This window comes from Tamandua tetradactyla, chromosome 11 (assembly GCF_023851605.1).
Source record: "Tamandua tetradactyla isolate mTamTet1 chromosome 11, mTamTet1.pri, whole genome shotgun sequence".
Taxonomy (NCBI): Eukaryota; Metazoa; Chordata; class Mammalia; order Pilosa; family Myrmecophagidae; genus Tamandua; species Tamandua tetradactyla.
Window position 1 is genome coordinate 93243342 of NC_135337.1, and position 16842 is coordinate 93260183.

The 16842-nt window shown below is 37.8% G+C and overlaps 1 pseudogene; it reads left to right on the plus strand.

Moving 5' to 3' along the window:
- Window positions 1–1379: 1379 nt before the first annotated feature.
- On the plus strand, window positions 1380–16740 carry LOC143650980 (vomeronasal type-2 receptor 116-like; annotated as a pseudogene).
- The last annotated feature ends 102 nt before the right edge of the window (window positions 16741–16842 follow it).

Sequence of the window (16842 nt, forward strand, 5' to 3'; positions counted from 1 at the left end):
AGTTGTGAATGTGCATAACACTACTTAAATGAACACTTGGTTATGGTTAAAATGCAAATTTTACATTGAAAAGCTTTAAAACTCATATGAAGTTTTTAATTTCAACTTTACTGCTAAATTTATAAAAATATTAATTGATATATTAACATAATAATTTGAACAACAGAGAAGGATGTATGGGGAAAGAAATTGAGACAAACCATACTACGTGCTAAGCTCAAGTAATTGCACATAAGAATGTCTAAATGTGTCTTAAAAGAAGGAAGTATTTTATAAATTAGGCTAAAATGATAGGTGGTTATTTTGTTACAAGCATGGCCTTCGTCATTGCTTTGGCAAGGTAACATCAAGCGAAGAGTGTGAAACTCATGGTTTTAAATCCAACGAATACAGTCTCCACTTTGTTGAAGAGGAGAAAGCCAATTTTGACCACAAGGGCTGTATCTTCCCCCCGTGTCAGCACTTTGGAGATTAAGGACCTAGTCCAAGTGGGCACCTGAACTGTAAATTTTGGAAGAAATTGTAAGTCAGTGGATGGGGTGAATTGTTGTAAATGAGAACTATGGAAGGCAGGAGGGTCTATGGAGGAAAAGTAACAAAAAAGAGATTCCCTTGACTCCTACCTGGGTTATTGGGAACAAGAATCAGTAGGAATATTTTCCTTTCTGTCCAGCCCAGTGTCCCATAGGGTACAAGTCACAAGAAAATGTGCCTAATGAGTGGTTATAAGAGAGATGTGAAGATCTTCTCTGCTGCTGTCTCTCATCCTGTGCAACCCTGGGCTGGACAAGACATGTTTGTTTCCTTTGCATACCCAGCTCTCATGAGGGGATGGATGCCAGACTCCTCCCTGATGTCTTGATGGAGAAAGACCTTCACTCCCATTGCCAACCTCCCAAGAAGGGATTTGTACATCCTCATGGACACCTTCTTCTCACACAGAGCGTCTTTGTGAGTATGAAAATTCAGCAGATTTTGCAGGAGAAATTCCAGGAGATGGAAGCCAGGAGCCCTTCCCTGAGGTCAGGTGAGTGCTGGTTCAGCCCAGCCTAGAGCTGAGAGGTCTTTGCACTTGTTTTCTTCTAGTTTAATATTCAATGTATTTATTTGTCAGGTAAAGAAGGTGTCCATTGGACTCAGCAATGCAGGAATTCCTGTTGATAGTAGGTGGTAGAAATGGAAGTGAAATTAGCAGAGGCAATAAGTGGGAGATAGTGTTTCCAGAAAAAGCAGAATATCTGTCCATTGAACTTTGTCCTAAATGGGAGCAAGGAAAAATGTGGTAGTAGCAATGGAAAAATGGCTAGTGAAGTGAGGGCTCTTTCTTCAGAAAGTTATATTTGAGAATGTTTCTCTACTGATAGCAGAGCTGCTGCTCGATGGAGGTAGATTTTACTCTGCAATAACATTTCATCAGACAAACACTACCACATTGGGTATCACATGAGGAAAGGTGATTTCTATTCAATAGCTTTAAGTTGGTATACTAAAAAACTTTACTTGGAAATTATTCCTTTATTGTGAAAGTTAAATCAGCATGAGTATAATAGCCATTTAATTCAACTATTCCAGCCGATTTTTGTTGAGGTCTTGCTCTGTATACTGGCACCTAAGTGTTTTAATTGTTATGTTTGAAGCCTATACAAAGAACAACTGGAGGTTTTTGTTTCTTTTCTTTTCTTTTCTTTCATTCTTTCTTTTTTTCTTTCTTTCTTTCTTGCTTGCTTGCTTTCTTGCTTTCTTTAGCTATCCATCTGTTTGAGTTTAGTTTGCTTTTGTATGTGTAGATGTGTTTAGGGACACAGTGTAAAAGTTTATCAATTTATTTTCACGAAGGTGCATACATTTTGTGAGGTTAAATCCATCTGCCAGTGTTATATTTTATGTTTCTCATGCTGCCATTTAAATTTAGAAATTCTTCTTCTTTTGAATTAATAATAATTAGTATTTTATAATACTAATTCCCCTTTGGTTTTATATCTCTTTTCCTTATTACACCTTCTGTCTTTTGCAGCTAATTCTTTTATAAAATGCCATCACCTTCCAATTTCACGTGAAAATGTTTTTATCATTTGAGCACAGGGCGTCTTTGTCCTCTGTACTCTAGAGGGCACTTCTGTGATTGTTATTGTAAGGAGGTAGAATTGACTTACTCAGAAAGAATAAGGCATCTGAGTTGTAGAAAAACATGAACTCATCTCATCACCTGAAAAACCATTCATTCACTGCCAGGAAGGAACCATCTAAGCTTTTTACAGATATTGATTTAATATCTTAACCATCTCAGGAGGATGCCTACTCAATCCACCCCTATGCCTACTCAATAATAAAGGAGGGGCTTTATTATTATTTAAATGAGTTTGGCCCCAATCACATTTCAACAGTAAGATATGGTAGATCTCAGTTTCAAAATCAATTTCATCTCAATGGAAGATTTTTTTTGCATTCAATATCATTTACAGGTCTTCTGCCACTTCACATAAAAGATTCCCAGAATGTGTGCTGCTTACCATAATTACTTTCATGAAATGTTTGTTTGTTCTCTTTGCTCATTTTACTCTTGGGTTTTCCAACTGTATGGTATCTTGTGACCCTGTGAAAGCACCATGACTTTTATTTTGTCTATACTCATTTTTGCTTTTTTATTAGTTTCTATGGATATCAGGATATATTCCCAAATTTGGGATGCCACCAGAACCATGCAAAGTTTCTTTATCACAATCCCTCAGGGATGATTGAAATTATGATTATGTTTTTCAATCAGGACATGGTATTCTCTCTCTTTCTTTGTAGAGAACTTTTTTTTATCTTTCTTTAAATGCAGAGCAGAAAATTGTCATATCAAAAGGAAGCCCCTAGTTTTCATATGCAAGGAGCATTTCCAGCAGGAATTTCTGGGCACCATTCCTAAAATTTTGGGGGAAATGATACAATGTTGTCAGCTTGCTCTGTACTCACTTCTGGCTTACTCAATTTTTGTGGAAGTGAGAATAACCTGGTGTTAACAGGGCACCAGGAAACCATTTTGCAGTGTGTGTATCTGTGTCTCTGTGGTTGTGTGTCTGTGTATATATGTGCCTATTATTCTGTGTGTATTTGTGTTTGTGAGCATTGTGTTTGTGTCTCACTGTGTGTGTATGTGCTTATGTCTTTGTGTGGCAGTTTATGTCTAAATCTATCATTGTGCATGAATGCCTGTGTTTCTGTGTCTGTCTATGTGCCTCTGTGTGTGTTTCCATGAGTGTATATATGTGCGTGTGCTGGGATTTGCACATTTGTTGGAGAAAAAGATTGAACCCAGAGCTTCAATTCGCATCTCATGTGTCCCTTGAAGGACATGATTGCTTCTATGTGTGTCCTGATGGAAACTCAGGTTTGTAGCCTCAGGTGGAGATTTCTGAAACCCTTTGGCATAACCTCATCTTATGAGTGGCTGAATTACAATGCAGAATGCATTATGTCTGCTGTGAAAGTGTGGATATCCACTGGGAATGAACAGGATCCTGAAAACTGGCTTATGGCCCATATGTGATGATGATGTTGGGGAGACATTGAAACCCTAGATTCTGCTGAGTCTTTGCCAGAGAAAACTGTGGCATTCTGCTCTGAAGAATCAGCCTTCACAATTTCCTCAGAAGATATTAACCCTCTTTCACTGGATGACACTATAATGGAAGGCCTGAGGTATTTGGCTTACAAAGACACTGCTATTCCTCTCATGACATGTCTCATCTCCCCTCTTTTCTTGCAGTCCTATAACCACACTAAAGAGGCCCCCATTGGAGTGGTACCAAGTGTGACCTATGCAGAGGTGTACTACACACCGAAAGAACTGAATGCTTTTCCCCATGTATGCAACAAAGAAATCAAGGGAATCTGCATGGACATATTTATGAACGATGTGAGATGATGGTAGAAGGAATATAAAGTTGGATCAGGATCAATTTATTGAATGGATCACTAAGCAGAGATTCTGGATTCGATAATCTAACTTGAGGGGTTAAAAAGGGCTGTATTATTTTGTAAGTTTGGATGGCTAAAGCATGGACCAAAAGGTATCCTACATTTAATGTGGAGCAAATGACAGAACTGCCCTGATATAATGTAAAATGAGGGGATCCAAATGCTTAGAGATATTGCAATCTTAGTGTGCATTTATCATCTCAGGCCTTCTTACCCACCCCTGGAATGGAATGTCTGGGGATACACTTTTCACAAGTGGGAGATGTAAATTTGTGAGAACAGCTCCTTCATCCCCAAAAGAATAACCATTCATTTTTTTTTTTTGTTATATCAATACTAGTGTGCGAACTACTGGCACTGAACTTGGATCCATAAATACTTGGGGGAAACCAAGGGGCAGCAGTTAATTTCCAGACCAGGTGGGCATGTCTATGAGAGTGAAGAGCAGAGGAGAAGCTGAAATCAGAACATTCTGACTCACATGGACATGTTGTTTTGGCTCTTGCACTTGGGGTGACTAGGAGTGAAATGAATGGGCAGTTTACCAGATTCTTTCTTGCTCTCCATAAGCACAAGAGCTCTAGTTCAAGTGAACAGAAACCTAACTTGAATTACAAAAGACATTCATAAACCCTCTTTCCCTTCACAAGCTCAGAACAACTGACAAGCCCAGATCCCTTTGAAGGAAGCCAATGCCAGGATACCATGGAAAGGACTCTGCTATACTGCCCCCAATTTATAGTTTTGTTATTCCTCCCAACTGTCCCAAAAGTGATCAATGATCTTTTAACTGGATTTTTATGCACCAAGGAAGAGGAAATGATAACGCATTTCAGGCATTTAGATGCTCGCTTTGAACTGATAAAGATTGCAGGGGACCCAAAATGTCATCATGGTCCCCTACAAAATATAAGGACTTATGGACATCAGGAATTCAGTGGAGTTTTAGCTCAAATCTGGCTCTACAGTGATTTTCTTTGCTTACCAACCAATTCTGTGGTTATTTCCCCTGTTCCTGAATGCAGAATTGAAATAGACATTCTCAGCAAATTGCCTGAGATGTGGAATGAGAGTTATTACACCAGGAAAGGCCAAGTTGAAGGAACTAGATCTGTGTCTACCTAGCAAAAGAGTGAAACCAAACAATACTTTGTTCTTGGAGGTATTTCAGAGGTTAGTACCCCCATTAAGAATTTGAAGGATGCAGGGATGGTGATTCCCACTGCATCTCCATTCAATTCTACTATTTGACCTGCACAGAAATCAGAGGGATCTTAGAGGATGAGAGTGGATTTTCATTAGGTTAGCCAGGTGGTGAGTCCAGCTGTAGCTGCTGTGCCAGATGTGATATCACCAGCAGAGAAAATTGAAGAATGAAGTTATCTGAAGATAACTGAAGACCATTTGAAGATAATATTATTAGTTACGATGTAGGTAACTGAGTCAGGATGCATCTTAATTCCATTCCTGAGGCCTTCTAGATAAGGCCATAGAAATGTACTGGAAGTTAATGGAAGCTAGTAGGGAATAAAGATGACATTGGAGAGAAAAAACAAGGGCCTTAGGATTGCTGGCAGCCAGTTACAGAACTGCAGAGTCCTTGGGAAGATTTGTAGCCTCAAAAGAATGAGCCAGTATATTTTCATTGTTTAATTCAACCCATTGTATGGTATATGTTGTAGAAGTTGGGAAACTAACACACCTGGTATGCAGCTATTGACCTGGCAAATACATATTTTTTGACACTTGTAAATATCTACAGGAACAGTTTGTTCTCAGGTGGCAAGGCCAACAATACATCATCACTGACTTACACAGCCTATCAAGGAAGTGGACCAAATGTCCATGGCCTCCACTCCTGCCTCATTGCCTTATGTTTCACCTGAAGCTGGTATGGCTTCTTGGGCAGTTCTCTGTGATGAATTCACTGAGGAAGGAAAGCTTTTGTTTTGTTTTGAGATGGCATGATATATAGGCACCACCTTTAAGTGCACAGGTGCAGCACAACTGCACCTCTCTAGGCTATCCCTGAAGGAAAGGGATGAATGAAGATTCTCATGGTGGGAAGACCTTTGAGCAGTGCACCTGGTCATTAACTTTGCTTGGAAATGGAAAGTTCTAGAGCTGCATTGGTTTACCAATTTGTGGACTGTGGCAAGTGATTTGGCTAAATGATCATGGTTTTTGATGGAACATGACTAAAATATTGTTGACAAAGAAATTGGGAGGCTGTGAACATGAAGAAAGTTAGAGTGCACATAATCCAGGTGTCCCTGGAGATTGGGAGAGGGATGGGTGAGAAGGAGGAGTGGTAGCAAAGAGAGTGGTGTTTGGCAAATGGGTGTGATTACTGAGTCATTGTACTGACATTCCTTTTTGGTCTTCAGTGTCTTAGAGTAGCTGGGTGGATGGAGACCTGGGATTGAGGAGCTACACCACATGCCAAACTTTCATATCTGTTCTGTGGTTGCTGGTTGAAGTGCGTTTTGGAAAATATTGATATTTTGTGCATGCATTGAGTTTCAGGGTGGAAAATGTGAAAAAAAAAATAAATCAGGGTAAGTCTGTGTGTATTGGCATTTCTCTGAGTGTGAAAAATTGGAGAGTATGTGTCTTATGTGACAGCTCTCCAGAGGATGATTTTAGCAGAGGAGAATCTCTTCTTTTTAACTTTTTTTTATTGTGTAGTATAACATGTATACAATGCAAAAAAATAAAAAGCAATAGTTTTCAAAGCTGTCTCCCCCTTAATTGCAGGTGCAATGATCCATAATGCTTATGGATTTATTGATAATTTATTTAATAACTTATTGATATATTTGGTATATTTATTGATATATTTTTGTATATATCCAATATATGTTGATATATTTGATATATATTAGATATATTTATTTGATAATTTATTGATAAATTTATTGATACTCATTGGTAATTTATTGAAAATTTAAGTTCACAAAATGTTCTCACAGTTGCCTTTTAGGTCAGTGCTTATTTATCCAAACCAGTGCACTGTCACATGGCCAAATTGACACATGAACATAATCATTACATGTGGATACAACTGGTGCCTCTTTCTTCAGCCACACTTGTCACTGCCCAATGGACTCATGAACAGAATGGCCATGGTGATAGGCTTTGAGGTTGTGCAGGGGCTCAGCAATTTTTGCTGATGTTCTCCATCATCTGGATGTAGGCTGGATTAATGGAATGGAGGAATGGGCTTTGGAAGACTCAGTTATAATGCTAGCTTGGTGGTAATACCTTGAAGTGTTGGGACAATGTTCTCCAGGAGCCTGTATAGGTTCTATGTCCCCATCCACTCTATGTGGCACTTTTCATTATTTAACAGGACTTGATGTTTACTCATTACTTTTTTTAGATGAGTATTTGGTTTCTTATTAAAATATATTTTATTAAGAAATATCCACACACGTACAATCCAACCTTATCAAACAATCAATGGTTACCAATATCATGACATCATTGTTTATTCTTCACCAAGATAATTTTTAAAACATCTGCATTAGTCCAGAAAATGAAATCAAAAGAAAAAAAAGAACTTATGCATCCCTCTCATTGATGCACACTATTTCATTCTGCCCAATTATTACCTTTTGTCTCCCCCTATTATTTACATACTTTTATCCTTATTTTTTTCTTTTCATCTGTCCATAATCATGTATAAAAAGGAGAATCAGACAAATGGCTTTCACAATAACACCATCATGTTGTAAAGTCAAGATATGGAAATGATAGTGGCACCACTCATTATTACCCCTACATTTTGTTTTGTTTTAGGTTCTTTTTCTTTGGGTGCAAGGTCAGGGAATTGAACCTGGGTACCCCACACAGAAGGCGAGCATTCTACCACTGAACCACCCACGCACCTGTACCCCTAGTGCTTGGTTAGAGAACATTTGTTTCCTCTGTGTTCACCCTTATGCTCTGCTGGTCCAGAGGTCTTATTTCCAAAGGGAAGAGTGGTCCCACCAGGAGACACAACAATGTTTCCTCTGAACTGGAAGATAAGATTCCCAATTAGGCCACTTTGGGGTATTCATGCCTCTGAAGCAAGAGCCAAAAAAAAGTTGCTCTCCTTGCTGAAGTGAATGAGTCTCATTATCAAGTGGAAATAGAAATGTAACAACATGAGGTAGGTGAAGGTGATTTGCTGGGAATATAGGAGATCCATTCAGGCATCTCTCCAAACTGCCATTAGCTGTAATTGAAGTCAACGGAATGCAGTGACAACCAACACAGACAAGTTTCCTAGCGGCCCAGATCTTTAAGGACTGAAAAATTGGGTCCACTCACCAGGCAAATAACCATGACCAGAGGGGGTGGTTGCTGAGGGAATAGTAAATATGTAATGGGTAGAGGAAGTAGGCAGTTTTAAATATGAGCTTTGTCTCCATAACCAGTTACAGAAATGAGGAGACAATGGTTATTACTTCTTGCTTTCTTATGATGTTAGTATAGATGCAAAATCTTCATTTTTTCTCCTCCCTTATCCCTATATCATATAAAATAAATTGTATTAATTTCATGTCATTCTATTTAAGTTCCAAGACATAAGTATAATAATTCATTTTAGTTGAGTACTTACATCTTATTGTGGGGAATATGTCATTACATTTCAGGTCATATCCAGGACAGGTGATTATGTTATGTGGAAGTAGGTCTCTGTTATTAAATTTACGTGAAATTAAGTAACATTTGAGGAAATGTGTATGGGTGACAAGTTTACTAGGTATGGATTGGAATGTTTAATTACATGTGCCAATTTGGCTGAGTTATGGTGTCCAAATATATGGTGAAGCAAGCACTGGCCTGGATATTCCTGGGAGGTATTTTGTAGATGTACTTAAATCGTTGGTCAATTGCTTCCATATGGCTGACTGCATCTACAATCAATGAAGGAGATGGGCCTCATCAGTGAGAAACTATTTACTATTTACTCCAGGACCATAGAAATCTTTAGCTATTGCCCCTGTCCTAGCTGTTTTGGGTGGTGGAGATTATATCTGGTGATTTCTCACTATGGTTCTCTGCTTTAGGGTGAAAAAATAAAACAGTCTCCCACATAGCACCATGACCCATCAAAGCACATGTATGAGAGAAAACCAGTCTGTAGGTGTAGAATGGTTAAACATGGATCACAAGAATGAGGAATAGAAGGGTGGCAAATTTTAGGAATCTAAAATGCAACTTTAATTCTGCATTGACCTTAAGCTCTTGATTTGCAGTTTAGGAATGGAGCATGACAGCTGCTTCCCTAGGCAGGGAGAAATTGGCCTGTGGGTGTTTGTTGACATATGAATGGTTTTCAGAGCTACATCTATCTGATAAAATGTATTGTGCTACCCTGAAACCTGGAATGGGGAGGGGGGTGACCGTGGAGGGAATGCTCTCAGGATGCTCTTAGCTAAGCTCTGACTTGTATGATCCATTCTTGACACCACATCTTTCTGATGCAGTAAATGCCAGATCATTGAACAGACCTGGTTTGTTGACAAGGGTCAGGACTGCCTGGGGAGGAGGTGGTCCCTGGGGCCAGGCTCTCCATGGGTTTGGATGAAATCACAGCACCTTGGGGTAAGAAGAATGGTCTGCAAACATATTTTTCAACTTTTGTTTTTGACCTGGACATAAGACCTCAGATGCAGAAACCCAGGGTGGAAAATTTTCCAGATACTCCTATACTCTGAAAGAAGGTGAAAAGGCTTAGCAAAAACAGGTCATTAGAGCCATTAGAGCTGCCTCTCCAGTTCACAACAAAATCCTATACACATATATCCACGTGTATATCTGCCTGAGCCTGCAGGTTCCATTTTAACTCTGCCTGCCCCATACCTTGCACACACTTAAGGCATTACCTTCATTTTGTAGAGATAGTTCTCAGATGCTCCCATTGATTTTTATTCTCCTGCTCCTGGAACTTCCCCTGGCTGTGTGTGTGTGATTTAGATTACCCCAGCTGCTTCTTAAGAATGAAACTCAGTATATTTAAGGAAGGAGATCTGACTATTGCTGGGTTTTTCCCCCTTTATATATTTGTACCACAATGCAGCAACACTGAGCCAAGAAAGGATATCTATTTTAACCAGTAAGTGCCTATTTCATCATTTTATGCTTGATTAATAAGATGAATGCTGCCTGGGCAATCAGCAGGTAGCTAGAACAATATAAAAGCATCCCTTGCACTCTCTTTCTCACCTGCACCTTGCACCCCAAAATGTCTGTAATTTGTGCAATCTCATCCCTCAAGATTCTTTTTTCCTTTCCAAGAGGAATGTGCATCTTCTTTCTTCTTTTAGTTCCCATGACTCTCTTCTCCAGGGCCCAATCTATGTGTCACAGCCCTCTCCACCCCACTCTACCGTTCTTGCCTCTTCTCCTGCCTTGGAAGCCACAAGCAGTTGATCAAGCGACATCTCTTAGGAACACATTCCACTGCCCCAGGATTGTGCTAGCAGGTTACAGAAAAATGTCTCTTCCCCAAAGTCAAGGTGTGCTAATGATTCTTTCCTCATGTGTATGACTACCAATGATTTTACAAAGATGTCATTGGTACCTGAGACCCACTTGCACGGACAGACTTCATACGGTGAGCATCTGGCCGCTCTTTGAAATATCTCAATATAATAACCTGCCAGGGATTTTCCACTCCTCCACTAACTGCAGGCCAGATCAGAAATAAGCACTGAATGATTTGTGAGATATTTTCTGCTCCAATTTGATTCTGATTCTCTTGGACATTTAAACTATCTCTGTTTTAAGATTTCTGCTAATGCCAATTATATAACTGATAGTCTAATTAATGCATTTATTAAAGTACAATATCATGGAATCCTAGCAGATTATTTCTGCTTGTGGGGGAAGACGGTATTTCCTTCAAGTATATGACTGTTTCTGCCTTTGTGGAAGTGCCAGAAGCACATGTTTTGCAGGGAACTGTGCACATTTGTGACTTGGATGACTGGGTTAGGAATTTGGACCACTTCCTGCTAAGAATGAGAGTGTACTTGTTTTAATTCCTTTTTGTTTCTGGATGTTTCTCTGATTATCTCTTGCATTCTTTGACACTCTTCCAATGTTTCCCTACATATCTCTTTTCCATACATTTCCAAAGCATAGTTGCCACTCATTATCATTGTCTGTGATTCACACACCTCACCCTGATGCAGCTGCTGAGTGCTGACTCTCAGCCAGTGTCAGGGCTGCAGGCTTGTTGGAGGTGTGGATTCAGGGATGCTCTGGCTGAATATCCTTGGCAGCAGAAGTTCATGTGTATGTCCCAGCCTGCTGGAAGGACCTGTAGGGTGGAGGGAAAGTGTTGTACTCTCACAGGAGGAGAACTAAAAACCCTTTCTGACTCTTAACAGAGCACACCTGCAATCATATAAAGCTTTCTTATCTGGGCTGACTTATCCATTAGGCTCAGAAGGACATAGCCCAAGACTCACAAGACTTTTGGCGATCAAGAAATGTTTTCATGTCCTTTAAACTCAGATGAAAGAAAAATTGATCAAAGAAAATGTTTTATATTTAATAGCAGTATATGTGTCTTTATCTCAACTTTATACCAACTCAGTCCTGAAATATAAAGCTTAATATTTATTTATGGAACAAGAAACTCATAAGAGCAAATGTGCCTCAGGTCCTGAAACTCATAAGGAAGCCCTCATCATTTTTTTTTTTACTTTTCTGTGTATAACTATTTCCGTTTTACAATGGTGAGATCATTTTGTCCCCATTTCTCTTTTACATGGTTTACTTATAAAACAGGATGTCATAAATGTGTCTTCTATTCATAAATTTGTACAGTGATCTTTCTTATGCCTACATAACATTGTAGTTTTAGAACTAACATAATTTTACTATCTTTTTTTGGGAGGAGGTGGTGCATGGCCTGGGAATCAAACCTGGGTCTCCTGCATGAAAGATGAGCATTCTACCACTGAACCACCCATGCGACCCTAACATAATTTTAAACCAACAAAATTTGTTTGCATTTGTATTGGTTTCTGAATATTTGTCACTGTGATTGAGAATATAATGAGTATACTAGTAAGTATATCTTTACCCTCTACACTTGAAAAAGCGAATGCAATCTTTGAAGTAAAGTGGTTAATTGCACAGCTATGTGTATTTCAAAGTCTTTTAATGCATATTGCTGACGAACCCTACATACATGCGTTAAATGACACTTTCAATAAGCATAAAGCAGAGTATCTATTTACTTCACATTCTAAAAATGTTCTTGGTCAGATTAACGTATGAAAATGGTAGCTCATTGATTATATTGACATTTATTTTATTAATAGATGTGTTAGGTGGTCGTATTTCCTTGTGCTAACTGATCTTAAGAATATATTATTTGATGATTTGCATTTTATGCCTTTTGTCATTTTTCTATTCAACGACAGGCATTTTTATTTTTAAAGAATTTTTTACTTCTTGAAAATAACATGCATGTGCTATTTCACTTTATTCATTTTATCAGGCTGTTCCTGGTTTTAAATGTTTTTCATATGGCATGTTTAAGATTAAAAAGAATATGAAATGTAATGTTGAATAATATTTAAACTACTTTTCTCCGTTCTCTTGGCCTTTTTTCCATGTCTCCCTAATCTGCAATTTTCTAAACAGCCAATGTTAATTCTAGTACTTTCTATTTCTTTATGAAAATTGGAAATTTTTGTCTCAATTAATAGATTATCTTGATTTTATTTTCAAAATGGTTACCTTCTCCACTAATTAGACAATCCATTACTTTTCTACTGCTTTTCAATGCCATCATTATGATGGATGAAACATTTATGTAAACACAAATTATTTCTCTGTTTTCCATTCTGTCTATGGATACATCCGTCTAATTTAGTGCCATTAGAAATGGAACAGTTTACATTATTGTGGCCAATGAATGACAGCAGTTATGTGTCCTGCTAAGTAAACTTCTATCCTTATCATACACAATTATTTTCATTAATTTCCTGAACATTTCATGCTTGTAGAGACAACTAGAATTATATGACCATTTCTTTAAAAATTTTCCCTTGAAAACTTTTAAAACTTCTAGTTTTAGTAACACATATATATGTACAACTCAAATTTTTCCATTCTAAGCACTTTCAAGTGTACAATTCAGTGGTAATATTGACAGTCACAATATGGGCCACCATCACCAACATCCATTATTCCTCAATTTCATCACCTCAGACAGAAAATCTGCACCAAGTTTTCAATAATTCCCTCTTCCTCCATCCCTTGGGCCCTGGTAAACTATAATTGCATTACTTTTTATAGAAAGATTTTTAGGATATTGACAACTTTGTAATATGTTTATCATGCCTTTATTTTCCTCAGTAGAGAGTTAAGGTCTTGTCCATAGTAGCCAGAGCAAATATTGTCTGTTGTGATCAACACATATTTTCCTATAAAGACTGTATATGAGACCCTGAGTGGAGGTGATGCTGCCAGGCCAGAGCCTCACCCACGTCCCATCATGATTCACTGTTTCTGCAATAAAGAAAGTCTAGGTTCTGACTTTCAGAGGGTTTTTGTTCTTTTTTTTATCATATTAATTAAAGGCCTTCTCTTCAACTAATATGTTAGTGAGAAATAGTTGTTGAATTTCTCCAAATGCTTCATCTACCCAATGTGCACATATATGTTTTTGCGCTTGCAGAAAAGTGAGCACCAGCAGTAAACAATTACCTGATTTCCTAGTAGTCTATTTAAGATGGCTCTTCACATTTTCTTTTTATTGTTGGTCAAGCATTTGATGCTCCTTTTTTTTCTATATTTTGGAAGAGTTTCCCACAAGAATAATTATCTATTCCTTAAGTTTTAGATGCAATATTTCCATGAATCTATCCATGCTATACAACTGGAATTTTATTTCTGAAAAATGTATTGATACCCTTATTTACTATTTCACTAAGTTTGTTGATTATATTTCCTTTGAAAAAAGATGAAAAATCATTTCATTGCAGTCTTAAAAGTTATTTACATGTAATTATAAGCAATGTTCTCCTGATGGTTATAAAATCACTTCTGTTGCTTAATTCATTGTTTCTTTTTCTTATATAATGTTGCTAATGCTTGTTTTCTCTATGTTTTTCTTTATCAAAATTGTCTTTAGGGTGGGCAATGGTGGTGCAGTGGCAGAGTTCTTGCCCGCCATACCAGAGATGCAGGTTTGGTTCCCGGTGCCTGCCCATGCAAAAAAAAAAAATTCTTTATTATATAGTTATACTGACTTTTCAAAAAAAACAGAATCTGATGATGATTTTCATTTAGGACTTAATTTATATCTGGTGTGTACTCTTATTTTGTTTTAATAGTATCTAATTATTCCTGTTATTTCTCCTTTCCCCCTTGATTTTTTTTTTTGAGTTCAGGTTTACTTCACATTATTTGAATCTTCTTTCTATCTGCTATTCAAGAAATGAAGCCCTCATTTATTTTTTCTCAGATTAGAAATTTTCTCTCTCTTTCACTCTCTCTCTATATATATATGCATACACACACACATATATATTTCACATGTGACCTATATGAATTTATATACACAGATTCAGATATGGATATAGATATAGATGTAGATATGGGCATATCTTTTATCAATTAATTGCTCCTAATTCTGACCATTGGTATGGTTGTCTCTTTAGCTCAATGATTATTCATGAGTATGATTTTTGGTGAATAAATTGTTTCATTTGTTTACTGCATTTTGTTATTTAACATGAACTTTTTGCAGCTGAATGAACTGGATTCCATGTCTTCCTGCTAATTTCTCAAGCCCGTGAAATGGAATTTCTGTAGTTGATTGAAGAATCTCTCTTTCCTGATGGCTTCAGAAATTCAGTAATTGATCCTAGCATAGAACTTTCTTGGTGGACAAGGATGGAACTTAATTTTGCAATAGTGCATTTTCTCAGCTTTTTTCAAAGAAAGTTTGAAATATATATGTAGATACTCATGTATGCATGCATGTGTACATCTGTACGCATGTGTGCACACATGTACACAAAAAATGACATTTAAAATAAATATGAGACTGCTTTATTCTGGTTGGAATTTCAGGTCCTAGGTTAAAAAATAAAGAGAATTTTCTCTGGTCTAGGAGATGATTTCTTAAGAATGAAAATGGAACTGTGCACAGATCCACTGGAAAGCTGAAAAAAATAAGGGTCATTTGGAGGAAATATGGCTGAAGATGTTAATTATTTAGGCTAACGTAATTGTTTTAGTTTTTAATAAAGAAATGGAAAATAGACTTTTTAGACTTCATGGTGATATTCCACTTAGATTCATAACATACTTCAAGTCCTTTTTAGATATAGGTAAGTTTCCCTCTCTGTGTTTTTGCTTCTAATAAATGTTCAAAATTGAATGATTCAACATTCACTATGTTCACATGGCTCCCTCAGTTTGTTGATTTTCATGAGGGAATATCCAAACGGTTGATGGAGTAGAGGGTTAGGCTATTTGATTGTCAGTCTTCTGGTGGCTCCTTCAGATGTTCTGGCTTCATTTGTCCCACCCAATTCTGCCTATGCTGTGGAAGTGAACTGTTTGAAAGACATACCGTTTGGTTGGCATTACTCTATCTTCAACCTCATGTTAATAAAACTGCCATTTTACAGAGCAGTTAATAACGTGTTAACATAAAAATATATTTTGGCTTCTGAGTCAAAGAACAAGTTACAAATTCCACCCCAAAGATACTGCACTTTGCTGTTCATGACACTTTCCTTTGTACATGGTGTCATCTTACCCCATCTTCAGTCAGGAACTTCAAGAGCCCATGTTATGGTACCTGCATTAGCTAAAATTCTAAGACCTTGGGAGAGACCACTGCTGCCAAATATAGAATCTGTTGTCGGTGCCTTCATCCTTAATTTTGTCATTGTATTGGATATGAAGATAATCATGGTTAATATTCACCAGGAATGAGGTGGTGCTGCTCACCAGTCCTCTTCCTCATGCTGCTTCATTGTGTCTTTCCCCTTAGCTCTTTTATGGCCTTTCTGATCCTAACCTGGGTGATGGTGGCCAGTTTCCATTTCTCTATCAATCGCTGCCAAGGACACATCTCTGGCCCTTGGCAAGGTCTCATTGATGGTACATTTTAGGTGGACCTTGGTGGGTCTTGTCCTCTCAGAAGGGAAGAGAGGTGTTCAGTTCCTCTGGGACCTGAGAGGAGAGAGAGACAGGAATGGCGTCTGTGCAGCCTTTGTGGAAATGATCCCCATCACTGAGAGGTTCTATTTCTCAAATTACTGGCACTATCATACATGCATCAAGGAATCCCCAGTGAATGTGGTTGTCATTTATGATGACTCCGACTCCCTCAAAGATTTTAACTTTCATAGATGAGAATATTTACTGATATGGAAAGTCTGGGACACAACTTCACAATGGGATTTTGCCATGAATGAGAGAGAATTTTTACTTGACTCATTCCATGAAACTTTCATTTTTTCACACCACTATAGTGAGATACCTGGTTTCAAAACATTTATTCAGACAGCTAACCTTTCCAAATACCCAGCAGACTTTTACCTCTCTAAGTTGTGGTTCATCTCGTTTAATTGCTTAGTTTCTAAGTCTGACTGTAAAACACTGCAGAAATGCCCCCCCAATGCCTCCTTGGAGTCTTTCACTTTTTGTCAATTTGACAAATTCATGAATGAAGGAAGTTATAATGTGTATAATGCAGTGTGTGCTGTGGCTCAGACCCTTCATGAAATGCTGCTTCAATGAGCAGAAAGACAGCCCATGGGAAATGGAGGTGGGCTAGTTGTTGAACCCTGGCAGGTAAGTCTCTTCCATTGGATAACATGTGTTTTCAGAATACATATATCC